The 12,864-nt window shown below is 42.6% G+C and overlaps 1 non-coding gene across 1 annotated transcript; it reads left to right on the top strand.

The window, feature by feature from the left end:
• Nucleotides 1-12,539: 12,539 nt before the first annotated feature.
• LOC123568184 (small nucleolar RNA U13) lies at nucleotides 12,540-12,643 on the top strand. Its single transcript, XR_006691403.2, has one exon. It is a non-coding gene; the product is annotated as a small nucleolar RNA U13 (small nucleolar RNA).
• The last annotated feature ends 221 nt before the right edge of the window (nucleotides 12,644-12,864 follow it).

The following is a 12,864-nucleotide window of genomic DNA, read 5'->3' as shown; positions in this document are numbered from 1 at the left end:
AGAGAGGCTTAGGTCCAATTGTCTTTTGTTTCTACCTCAGTCCTGGAGGCACTACCTTCTATGTAATAAACTGTTCATACTTGTTGAACAAAAGAAAGGGTAAATAAGTCCTTAAAGGACAGCATAAATAGCATGTCTCTTCCTTAGATTTTCAGAATGAAATCTTTATTCACTTTTGTTATCATACAAATAACACATAGTGTTTGTAAGAAGTTTCAATAATATAGAAAATTTCCAGCCAGGTGTGGTGGCTCACACCTGTTATCCCAGTACTTTGGGAGGCCAAGGCGGGTGGATCATCTGAGGTCAGGAGTTCGAGACCAGCCTGACCAACATTTTTAGTAGAAACTCTGTCTCTACTAAAAATACAAAATTAACTGGGCATGGTGGAACGTGCCTGTAATCCCAGCTACTCGGGAAGCTGAGGCAGGAGAACCTTTTGAACCCGGGAGGCGGAGGTTGCAGTGAGCCGAGATCCCACCATTGCACTCCAGCCTGGGCTGGAGTGAAACTTTGTCTCAAAAAAAAAAAAAGAAAAAAAAAAAAAGAAAAAAATTTCCCTCAAATTCTAACCTACAGGGATAACAACTGTTAAGTGTCAGCCTTACCGGTAGTTATATATTAAACAAAAGAGGATCACTTGATATGTGGAATAGTGTCAGCTGTTTTTCTCATGTGAACATTTATGTGCTTTGTGTCAATATGTAAAGACGTTCTTTATCTTTTATAACATCTGCCTGGTCTCCATAATACCTCCAAGTCTCATAAATTTATTTAACCAAAACCCTATTGATGGACATTCAGGCTGTTTCTAACTTTTCAGTACAATGGCCCTTCTTGTTCACACAACTTTGCACCGTGCACCATTCTTTTCTTAAATTCCTAGAAGATGACAACATGCCTGCGCATTTCAGCTTTTGATACTATCTTCCAGGTTTGCCTGCTGAAGCCAGTTTAGGCTTCCATCAATAGAATGGAAGTGCACCTGTTTCTGCCCTGCCCTTGCCAACAACTGGCTACTAGAAATCTTTTTAATCCTTTCCATCTAGGTGAAAAATGATATCTCATTTTATTTATTATTTATTTTTAATTTTATTTTTTTTTAGATGGAGTTTTGCTCTTGTTGCCCAGGCTGGAGTGCAATGGTGCGATCTAGGTTCACTGCAACCGCTACCTCCTTGGTTCAAGCAATTCTCCTGCCCCAGCCTTCCCAGTAGCTGGGATTACAGGCACCCACCACCACACCCGGATAATTTTTTTGTATTTTTAGTAGAGATGGGGTTTCACCATGTTCACCAGGCTGGTCTCGAACTCCTGACCTCAGGTGATCCACTCATCTTGGCCTCCCAAAGTGTTGGGATTACAGGCGTGAGCTACTGTGCCTGGCTAATATCTCATTTTAATTTGCTTTTCTGTAATTATTAGTGAAGTTGAACATCTCGAGTGTGAATTTTGGACATTTTTGTGTCTTCTTTTAAAATAGAGTGCTTCTTTATGCCTTTTACTCATTTTCCTACTGGGTTTGTAATTTTCATATTATTTCCAAACAATTCACAGTTTAATAATATTACTCTTTCTTCATCATGTTGTGAATGCTTTTTTTCCATTTTATTGTCTTTTGCTTTGCGATATAGAGATTTTAGTTTCATATTTGTCAGTCTTTTTCTTTTCTTATGGCTTTGTCTTTGACATGTTGCTGAGAGAGCTGATTGCCACATTAAAATTATAAAACATTCTTTCATGTTTTCTCTATTACTTTGTAGTTCAGCTTTTTTCATTAAGTTTTGTTCTTTTCCGCTTTTTAAAATTAGATGGGCAATATGTGGCAATATATGATTATATTCTAATGACATCCTTGAATGTAATCACTTTATCTCCTCATAATGCCCTCATACACACTTCAAAAGCAGAGAGGAGAAAAAGAGGGATGATGAGAAATAGTTTTTTTTGGTGAACTTAAATAGAACAGCTGATCTTATGCAACTAATAAGTAAATAATTCTGCATTTCCATGAAAAAAAGAATGACTGCTACCCAATTAAGGTTTATCCTTTCAGACTCTATTAATGCATTTCATCATACGTTCATATGGATATCTATGCACACATTTAACATAAATGGTATCATTCCATGTATGTTATTTATAATTTGGATTTTTTTGAGAAAGAGTCTAGTTGCCCAGGCTGGAGTGCAATGGTGTGATTTTTGCTCACTGCAACCTCCACCTCTCGGGTTTAAGCGATTCTCCTGTCTCAGCCTCTCTAGTAGCTGCGATTACACACGTAGGCCACCAAACCTGGCTAATTTTTGTATTTTTAGTAGAGATAGGGTTTCACCATATTGGCCCGACTGGTCTTAAACTCCTGACCTCAAGTGATCTGCCTGCCTCGGCCTCCCAAAGTCTTGGGATTATAGTTGAGCCACCACACCTGGCCTATAAACTGCTTTTTATTGAACATTATATAGTTCTTTGTCAGTACATACATATTTACTTCTTCCTTTTCTAACTGACTACTGCACAACAGTCTATTCTATGAATGTAGCATAGTTTATAGATAAATTCTTTTATATTTAAGGCTTTCGCCCATCTGATTTTTTTTTGCATATGTGTATATAAGTGGAGTGAGTTAGGGATATAACTATTTTTTCCTAATAATTTCTCAACTATCCTATCACCACTGTTGCATAACCCATCTTTTCTCCACTGATTTGAAATGTTACTGTCATAATTGAATGGACACTAAGCGGAGAATGCTGGGAGGTGGGCAGAGCAAAGTGTTCAGGAACATCTGAAGGAGCTTCCTGCTTCTGCTGGACCAGCGGTACCAGCTGGCCTGGGTATTTCTGTTTCTTCCCCAGCCACATAGCTTTCTCTGCACTGACACAAAAAAAGGACTGCTCAGTATTCCCTAATTTATCCCCAGAAATAAATGCAAACATCTTAGTTTTGAAATGAGACCATTTAATACTACTACCACGAATCTTGTGTAAGTCTTACTATTCAGCAGACCTACTGATCATCTCTGTCTCTGTAGAGTTCCTGAGGTGTGTGTGGGCCTAGGTGCCATATGACTCGCTCGGGGAAGACCCTGCTCCAGAGCCTTCCCTCCTGGAAGTTGAGGGTGGGGGCATGAGAGACATAGCCGGAGCTGGGTTTGCTTTTGCAAAGTGCTCCATTGGTAAAAATGGGATGGTTTTGGGTGATTAATGGTGAATCTATTTTAATTTAAATCATTACGTATTTGTTGTAAGTCACGTTAATAAAAGTGACTCAATTTAAAGAAGAACATGGTACTTAAGCAGGCATGGCAAAAATGCTGAAAGTGGTTTGAGGATGATGGAAGTTGGGAAGACCCCAAATTAGATGGTCGTATTATTAATCAAGAGTGCCCTCAGCTGCTAGTGACAAAAACCTAACTCCAGTGGCTTAAAAACATAGGGGTGAGGTGTTTTTTTGGTGTTGTAATTTTACACATAAAATTTGCTAATATTGGTTGGGTGCTCAGCGATGTCCAGGACTGATTGCTCTCTTCCCAGTTCTTTTGTCCTTTTCCTGATGGTCCCATGATGGTTGCTGCAGCTCTAGCAGTCACAAGCAAAAGGAAGGAAAAGGGAGAGAGGGTGCCAAGCAGTGTCTTTCTTTCTCTTTGGTAGGAAAAGCGAGGTTTTTTAGAGTTCCCAGCAGTCTTCTCCTTGAGCCTCATTGACCAGAATCATATCTGTGGCCGCCACTAGGTGTAAAGAAGGCTGGTAGAGTGGGCAATAGGTTGCACAACTGGCTTAGACCATCCTCATCCAATGGAGGTTCTGCTAGTGAGAGAGGAAGGGCGATGGATAGTGGATAGACAACTGCCATGTGGGAGTGCGCGGACCCACAGAGGGAAGTAGAGATGCGGACCATATGGCCCCAGAGAGAATGCTGCAGTGGGAGCAGCGTCAGGCTTCCAGCTCCAGTTCCTGAGTGACAAGCTGTCCTGCATTGCCTGTTCTTGCAAGTTGGCGAGATTGCCTGTTCTAACATTTCCATCAACTCTCTTTTGACTTGAGCTCCTGGGAATGGGTTTCTGTTCTTTACAGCCTGGAGCAGAGTTTTGGAGTTTTATTTAAGAGTTTTAAAATAAAACACATTTTATTTTATTTGATTTTGAGACAGAGTTTCCCTTTTGTTACCCAGGCTGGAGTGCAGTGGCGCGACCTCGGCTCACCGCAACCTCCGCCTCCTGGGTTCAAGCAATTCTCCTGCCTCAGCCTCCAGAGTAGCTGGGATTACAAGTGTGCACCATCACGCCGGCTAATTTTGTATTTTTAGTAGAGACAGGGTTTCTCCACGTTGGTCAGGCTGGTCTCAAACTCCCGACCTCAGGTGATCCGCCTGCCTGGGCCTCCAAAAGTGCTGGGGTTACAGGCATGAGCCACCGTGCCTAGCTCTTAGACACATTTTAAAGTTTATTTTCTCATTTGTTCTTTATAGTAGTTATTATTAGCCTTATTTTACAAAGAGGAGAAGGAGGTTCCAAGAGGTTGGGTTAAGTTGGCAAACTCCATGTGACTCTAACCCAGGTCTTCTGACAACTAACACATTTTTCATGCTGTCTTTCTATTTTTAAGATTACCACCTTTAAAGGGGAAGTGTTTGTTCCTTAAATAGCACCGAGAGTACAAAGGAAATAAATATATGGGAGACTGAGTTTCTTCTGGGGCCTGTCAGTGCTACCCATCAACTCTGTTCCTGGATTAAGTCGAAAGGCAGGAGGCAGCTTGGCTGTGTCATGCACTGGGCTTTAGAGACCTAGGGAATGTTTAGTTTTCTGTTTGTCTATTTCCAAACGTTATGTGTGTAATTTATTGTCCCGATTATAACTCAACATGGTTGGAAGATGTGAGTCATTCAAGTCACAGATTTGTGTGAGAAGCACCAGAGAAAACAAGTGCATTTGGGAGCTGCGACCCTTATCCTTTCTCACGCCTTAGTTTCTCCTTGGGTGACCTCAGCCACCCATAGTTTTTATCACTCCCAAGACAACACTTTGAGAGCAAACGTTTTAATCAATTCCTGGTCAAAAATAAATCATGATTTCTTTTCCCTAAACTTGCTGTTTCTCCTGTGTTCCCTGTCTCGGTAAATGGTATAACCATCTACACAGTCATGCCAGGCTGCCCTCACCCTGGCACACAACCCCTTGACCACATTATGCAGATTCCTTCCCCTAAATTACACAGTAACATGCCCCTCCCCCTTTCCCTTTATTCTCCTACAGAGGATGGTGGCTGCAATCTCCTACACTCTGTTTTCTTGGTTGTTAGAAAACCTGTGATGCCTGTTAATCATATCGATTCCCAGGCCCTTCCCCTAGACTCAGCAGGTCTGGAGGGGGGCCTTGCAATCTGTATACTTAACAAATACCCCAGGCAATTCTTCTGAGCAGTGGGCAGCACTAGTGGCTGGCCTTGCTTCGGGTCTCTCTCTTGTCAGTATAGCCCCATTCTGCTGTAGAAGTATCTTCCTAAAATATGCTGGTGGTTCTTTATCTGTAGCACAAGATCCAAACTCTTGTAGCATGGCAAACAGGGCATGATTTGGTTCCTACCTCCCGTGCTGGCCTCATCTGCTTCCCTGGTTGCTCATAATACAAACTATCTGTTAACTCTGAGGATTCCTTCCATTGCTCTTTTATTGCTCAATGCCTTTGCATATGCTATTCTTGGTGCCTAGGCAGGCCTCCTTCCCCAGATCTATCTGGAAAACCCCTATTCATCCTGCAAGACCCAACTCAAGTGTTGCCTCTTTCTGGAGACTTTTCTTGCCGCCACTGCAGCTTGAACGTACATGTATTATTGCAGTTACCCCTGTGGCTCCGCTATAGCAGAGACTGTGCTTAGCCCACAGGTACACCTAGTATTTGTAGTAGTAGGTGCTTGTTAAACAGGGTTGAATAAAGGTAGCTTCTCCTATGTGAGAGGAAATGTAGTGAAAGCAAATAGGGCAATTTTTAGGAAAACAGTATTCCCATCCTTCGTTTGTGAGTCTAAACTCTCGGGAGTTTCTTACTGTGAAAATCAGTCATCACTTTATCTGTGTGCATTTACAAAGTCAATATATTAAACTGTGTAATAATAGTTAACATATATCTGGTGCTAACCAGTGTGCCAGGAACTTTGCATTCATCTTCTCAGTTCATCTTACAGATGAGGAAACCGAGGCTCAGAGGAGAATTAATTTTCCCAAGGTCATGGCTGGGTGTGGTGACTCATGCCTGTAATCCCAGAACTTTGGGAGGCTGAGGCAGGTGGATCAACTGAGGTCAGGAGTTTGAGACCAGCCTGGCCAACATGGTGAAACCCCGTATCTACTAAAAATACAAAAATTAGCCAGGCATGGTAGTATGCACCTGTAATCCCAGCTACTTGGGAGGCTGAGGTAGAAGAATTGCTTGAACCTGGGAGGCAGAGGTTGTAGTGAGCCGAGATCAGGCCACTGCACTCTAGCCTAGGCGACAGAATGAGACTCCATCTTTAAAAAAAAAAAAAAAAATTTCCAAGGTTACAGAACTGATAAGTAGTAGAATTGTTACAATGCTATTCTGCTTCTTCCAGAAATTTGGTTAACAATCATTAGGATATACAGTATGTGTCTAGGATGAAACATGCTAGGTAATGTAAATGAGTAAAGCACTCTGGCCATGAGGCAACAAGGGGTACAAAATGTGGCAACCAGTTATGGGTTAAAGGATTTGGCCAAGACAATGCCAGCTGATAGCCCCAACATTTTATTGTGAACAATTTTAAACATAAAGAAAAGTTGGGCCTGGCCCGGTGGCTCATGCCTGTAATCCCAGCACTTTGGGAGGCCGAGGTGGGTGGATCACTTGAGGTCGGCAGTTCAAGACCAGCCTGACCAACATGGAGAAACCCTGTCTCTATTAAAAATACAAAAAATTAGCCAGGTGTGGTGGCTCATGCCTGTAATTCCAACTACTTGGGAGGCTGAGGCAGGAGAATTGCTTGAACCTGGGAGGCAGAGGTTGCGGTGAGCCGAGATCACGCCATTGCACTCCAGCCTGGGCAATGAGAGTGAGACTCCGTCTCAAAAAAAAAAAAGAAAATAAAATAAAAGAAAAGAAAAGTTGACAGAATTTCACTGACTGTCTACTTGTACATCTACTACCTAGATTCTGCCATTAACATTTTACCTGCTTTATCTCATATTTATCCATTATCCATCCCTATAGCCATTAATCCATTCTTTTGGATATGTTTCAAAGTAACTGTGGACACCAGTATACTTCTCCCTAAATACGTCAGTGTGTACATCATTGATTAGAGATCAATATTTGTTTATAGGTTTTTTTTTTTTTTTTTTTTTTTTGAGACGGAGTCTCTGTTGCCCACGCTGGAGTGCAGTGGTGCGATCTTGGCTCACTCCAACTTCTGCCTCCCAGATTCAAGTGATTCTCCTGCCTCAGCCTCCCAAGTAGCTGGGATTACAGGCGTGTGCCACCACGCCCTGCTAATTTTTGCATTTTTAGCAGAGATGGGGCTTCACCATGTTGGCCAGGCTGGTGTCAAACTCCTGACCTCAAGTGATCCTCCCACCTTGACCTCCCAAAGTGCCAGGATTACAGGCATGAGCCACTGCACCTGGCCTTTAGTGTTTTCTTTTGATGTAAAGTTTGTATACAATGAAGTGCACAAATCTTAAGTGTATATTCTCTAAGTTTCAACCAATAGGTGCTCCTGTGTAATTCCAATGCCCATCAATATAGAAAACATTATCATCATTCCTAAAAATCGTCTCATGTTCCCCTGTGGCTGGTTTGTCTCTGCCTCCATCCTCCCAGAGGTAACTTCTGCTCTGATTATTTTCAGATTAGTTTTGCCTGTTCTAGAACTTCATAGAAGCAGAAGGCTTCTTTTACTCAGTGTAATGTTTTTAAGATACATCATGTTGTGGAGTATATCAGTAATTCAATCCTTTTTATTGATGAGAATGATTCCATGGTATGACTATTCCACTGTATGTTTGTTTAGCCATCCTCCTATTGATGGACACCTGGACTGTTTCTAGTTTTTGGCAATTATCAATAAAGCTATTAATATTTTTGTGAACATATTATTTTCATTTCTCTTGGGCATATTCCTAGGAGTGGGATTGCTGGGTCAGAGAGTAGAAGTATGTTTAATTTTATAAGAAACTGCCAGACCTTTTACCAAAGTGGTTGCACCATTTTACGTTCCCAGCAATTATATGTGAGGATTCCAGTTGCACCACAACCTCACTAACAGTCGATATTATCATGCTTTTGTATTTTTAGTCATTCTGGTGATTGGGTAATGATGTTTCTTTTCTTTTTCTTTCTTTTTTTTTCTTTCTAGATGGAATCTCACGTTCACTCAGGCTGGGTCTTAGCTCACTGCAACCTCTGCCTACCAGGCTCGAACAATCCTCCCACCTTAGCCTCTCCAGTAGTTGGGACTATAGGCGCATACCAGCACGCCCAGCTAATTTTTGCATTTTTTGTAGAGACAGGGTTTCACCAAGCTGCCCAGGCTGGTCTGAAACTCCTGGCCTCAAGCAATCCACCCGCCTTGGCCTCCTGAAGTGCTGGGATTACAGGCGTGAGCCAACATGCCTGGCCCGCATTGTTGATAAACCTTCCTTTCCCTCACTGGATTGCTTTGGAACTTTTGATGAAAATCAAGTGATGGTATAAGTTTGGCTCTATTTCTAGGATTTCTTTTACATTCCAGGTTTAGCTGAGTTTTGCCATGAGCTCAGTATTGTCAAATCTTCAATTTTTTTTTTTTTTTTTTTTTTTTTTTGAGACAGAGTTTTGCTCTTGCCACCCAGGCTGGAGTGCAATGGTGTGATCTCGGCTCACTGCAACCTCCGCCTCCTGGGTTCAGGTTTTATATATATGTAAAACTGTCCCAGCCTCTGGAGTAGCTGGGATTACAGGTGCATGCCACCACATCCAGCAAATTTTCATATTTTTAGTGGAGATGGGGTTTCAGCATGTTGGCCAGGCTGGTCTCAAACTCCTGACCTCAGGCGATCCACCCACCTCTGCCTCCCAAAGTGTTGGGATTACAGGCATGAGCCATGGCGCCAGGCCCAGATCTTCACAGTTTTAAAGGAGAGTGTATAAATCCAGATGTTTTTAAATGTGAAAAAGCCTCAAGTTTTAAAAGTTGGAAACCAATTCTCATTTAAACAAAGAAACCAATCCCATGCAGTCAGAGAAACTCATCTGCAGGCTGAACTAGACATGTGGCATTGGAACAGGGAGAGGTAATTTCAGCAGGAATCTGGATATACGTGTATATATTATATATACATTATATATATATTTTATAAACATATATTTTATATATATATAAAAAAGTATAAATCAAGGGTCTTATTTTAATTGAAAGGTAATGGGAGTGTTCTCAGGGCAAGTAGGTGAGTTCCAGTGGTCAGTGAAAGTCAGTAAGAATTCACTGCAAGGGTGAAATTAAAGCCCATGGGTCAAGGTTTCTTTGGTGCCTAGGAAAGTGGAGGAGCACATTTGTGAAGCTATTAGAATCACATTTAGAAACCATAAGGACAGGAAGGGCTAAGGGGAGGCAGAGTGGAGGCAGTTGACAAACCAGTGACAGGAAAGACACAGGGCCAAGAGAGCCCAAGGTGAGCTCATTTGAAAAATCTGGAGCAGAGGGAATAAAGAGAATCACAGGTCTCTAAACCCAGGGCCCAGAAAGATGCTCCCTGGAATTGGCTGAAAGCTTCCTTGGCTCTGTGGATGGAAACTGAGACAGAACAGCCAGAAGACATACAACTGCACATGCCAGAGCTTAGAGCAGATTCTCAGGTGCACCACAGGCCTTCTGCCACCATGGTTGAATTACGACTGTTTAACATTTTAAAATTATTTTTTCAACATTGAAAATGTGTAATGGGAACTATGTCACATGTTTCAAAAATAAAAAAAAAAAGAAAAGCTATTCACAAAGAGTCTTCTTCCCATCTGTCTCCCATCTGCCCAGTTTCATCTCCAACCCTTCCACCCTCCAGCCCCCTGGTCACCATTTGCGAGGTTTATTTTTACTGCAACCATGGATACCACTTTGGCAGCCGAGTCCATCAGACAGAATGTTGACTATGCAGGTTGGGCCATATCAGGTAGAGCTTGGTACGGCTGGCCATGTGTAAGAGAAAATAAGCAAACCTGTATCAAAGACAGATAAAAGTTTGTTAGAACTTGCTAGAGCCTTGACTCATGAATATGTAAGGGAGTGTTATCAGGGAAGGAAATCGTTCCAGTCAAACTGTGACATGGTGCTTGCTATGGATTCAAAATGTTTGTGTCCTCACCAAGTTCATATGTTGAAGTCCTAACCCCCATTGTGATGGTATTTGGAGGTGGGGCCTTTGGAGAGGTGATAGATTATGAGGGTAGGGCCCCTGTGTGGAATTAGTGTCCTCATAAAAACAGGAAGAGACCAGACCTCTCTCTCTTTCTCTCCACCATATGAGGACACATTGAGCAGACAGCCATCTGCAAGCCAGGAGGGCGCCCTCACCATAACCCAATCACGCTGGCACCCTGATCTGGGGATTCTAGTCTCCAGGACTGTGAGAAACACACTTCTGTTGTTGAAATCACTGGTCTATGGTATTTTGTTATGGCAGCCCAAGCTGGAGGACCTAAAAACTGTGAAACAATCTTCAGTTCTCTGAAACTTGCTTTCTGTATACCTTTTAATCCCTTGGCCAGTAAGTCCAAATGTGCTGTATTTGAAAGTGTGGGTTCACTCAGAGAGTCTGAGAACCTTCTGGAGAAAGGGTCTGTGGGCTGGAAATGGGGGTTGACCATGGGGATAGGACTGTTAAGTGCTTAGAGCCTGTGACAAATTGAGGAACATGGGACCACATGGGTGATATTGTTTGATTGCTTGGTGCAAACTCAGCTCACACTCCAGCAATGCTACACTCTCATCTAGGAGGACTTTAAGGGGAGAATGAATGTATGTGAAAGGGTTTGCAAACCTTAAAGGGTAGTGTTAAGTTCTAGACGTGGGCTGCCTAATGCAATTTACAATTGCATTTCCATGGGGTAGAGGAATTTTCACATAGGTTACTTCCTTGGGCACCTCCAGTTATTTGGTTTGATTTGGAGATAATGCTGCCCTCTCCTGGACTTGCAACTCCAGACCCTGACCTCCAAGAGTAGATTCTGCACCTGCCCCTGCCTCTCCCCACAAAGCAACCTTGCTTGATCTCAGGGGTTTTCAGAACAGTTAGTGGTCTCCTGCTTTGCTAAGTCATTTCTTACAGCCATGGTGGACTTAACTTTCCCTCCAGTGTTATTTCCCAGAGACTGGAGACAAGAGAAACATAGGGCAAGTCACTGGTGGGTCCTCAGTTTCTAGAAATAGAATCCTTCTTTTCTTCTTTTGTGTTACTTTCAACAACTGTTTATTGCATCCTCTACTTGCCAAGGAGATGTGTAATGTCTTCTAGGCACATGGGATACAGTGGTCAAAATAGATACGGATCCCTGCCCTCATGAAGCTTATATGCACCGGAGGAGAGAGACAATAAGCAATAGCCTGTATAACAAGCAGATGGTATAGTATGTTAGGAAGGGATGACAACAGTGAGGAAAGAAGAGTGTGTTAAATTGATCAGGGCAAGGGACGTCAGGAAGGCTGGGGGAAGTGCAGCTGCAGAAAGGGGGACAGCATGGGCCTCAGCAAGAAGGTGGGTTGGAGAAAACACTTAGAAGAGGCGAGGGAGTTACCTGCAGGAGCAGCTAAGGAAGACCTTTCTGAGGGACTGAACAGCCAGAGTCAATGCCCTAAGGCAAGAGCAGTGCAAGGCCAGTGTCTGGAGCTGAGCCACAAGGGGCAAAGTGGAAGGGGTTAGAGGGTGTTATGGGTTGAAGAGTGTCTTCTCCCTGCAAATTCGTATTTTAAAATTCTAACCTCCAGTACATCAGAAGATGGCCTTATCTGGAATTGAGGTCGTTGCAGATGTTATTAGTTAAGACAAAGTTATTAGAGGGGGGACCCTAATCCAGTGACTGCTGTCCATATAAAAAGGGACGCAGAAAAATGCACAGAGGAAGAATGCACCATGAAGTGGAAGGCAGAGATTGGGGTGATGCTTCTACTGGTCAAGGAACACCAAAGATTGCTAGCAACCACCGAAGCTGGGAAGAGGCACAGAACTCTCCCTTATAGCCCTTGGAAGGAACTAACCCTGCTGCATTTTGGTTTTGAACTTCTGATCTCCAAAACTATGAGGTAAGAAATTTCTGTTTGTTCAAGCTGCACAGTTTGTGGTTGTTATAGCAGCCCTAGCAAACAAATCCAGAGGGGTAATGAGGTGGGATAGGGGGAGAGGGTGAGGGCAGGGAGATAGAGTAAAGCCTTGAAGACCATTTAAGGACTTTAGCTTTTATCAGATTCACTTTTTCTCATGATGAAGTGTGATTTATTCCAAAAATTCAAGCATTATTCAACATTGGAAAACCATCAATATCCTTCCCATACTAGATACTTTAGTAACTCCTAAGCGTGATGCTTGGGTGTTCACGTGCATGTGTGAGATGTGCCTCCCTTAAACCTTGGCACAACATCGGCACGTTACCCATCTGACATGAACAAAATATATATAATTCTCATACGAATGTACCTCAGAATAAAAAGTCATATAACTATCTTCATAAGCCTTTGACAAAATTCAAAACCTTTTTTTTTTTTTTTAAATAAATGAGAGGCTCCCCATGTAGTCCGGGCTGGTGTTGAACTTCTGGGCTCTAGGGATCCTCGCACCTCGGCCTCCCAAAGCACTAGGATTACAGGCATGAACCACCAAGCC

The sequence above is a fragment of the Macaca fascicularis genome, chromosome 12, assembly GCF_037993035.2.
Source record: "Macaca fascicularis isolate 582-1 chromosome 12, T2T-MFA8v1.1".
NCBI classification, from domain to species: domain Eukaryota; kingdom Metazoa; phylum Chordata; class Mammalia; order Primates; family Cercopithecidae; genus Macaca; species Macaca fascicularis.
The sequence above is the reverse complement of the archived record's forward strand: the minus strand, read 5'-3'. Positions and strand labels throughout refer to the sequence as shown.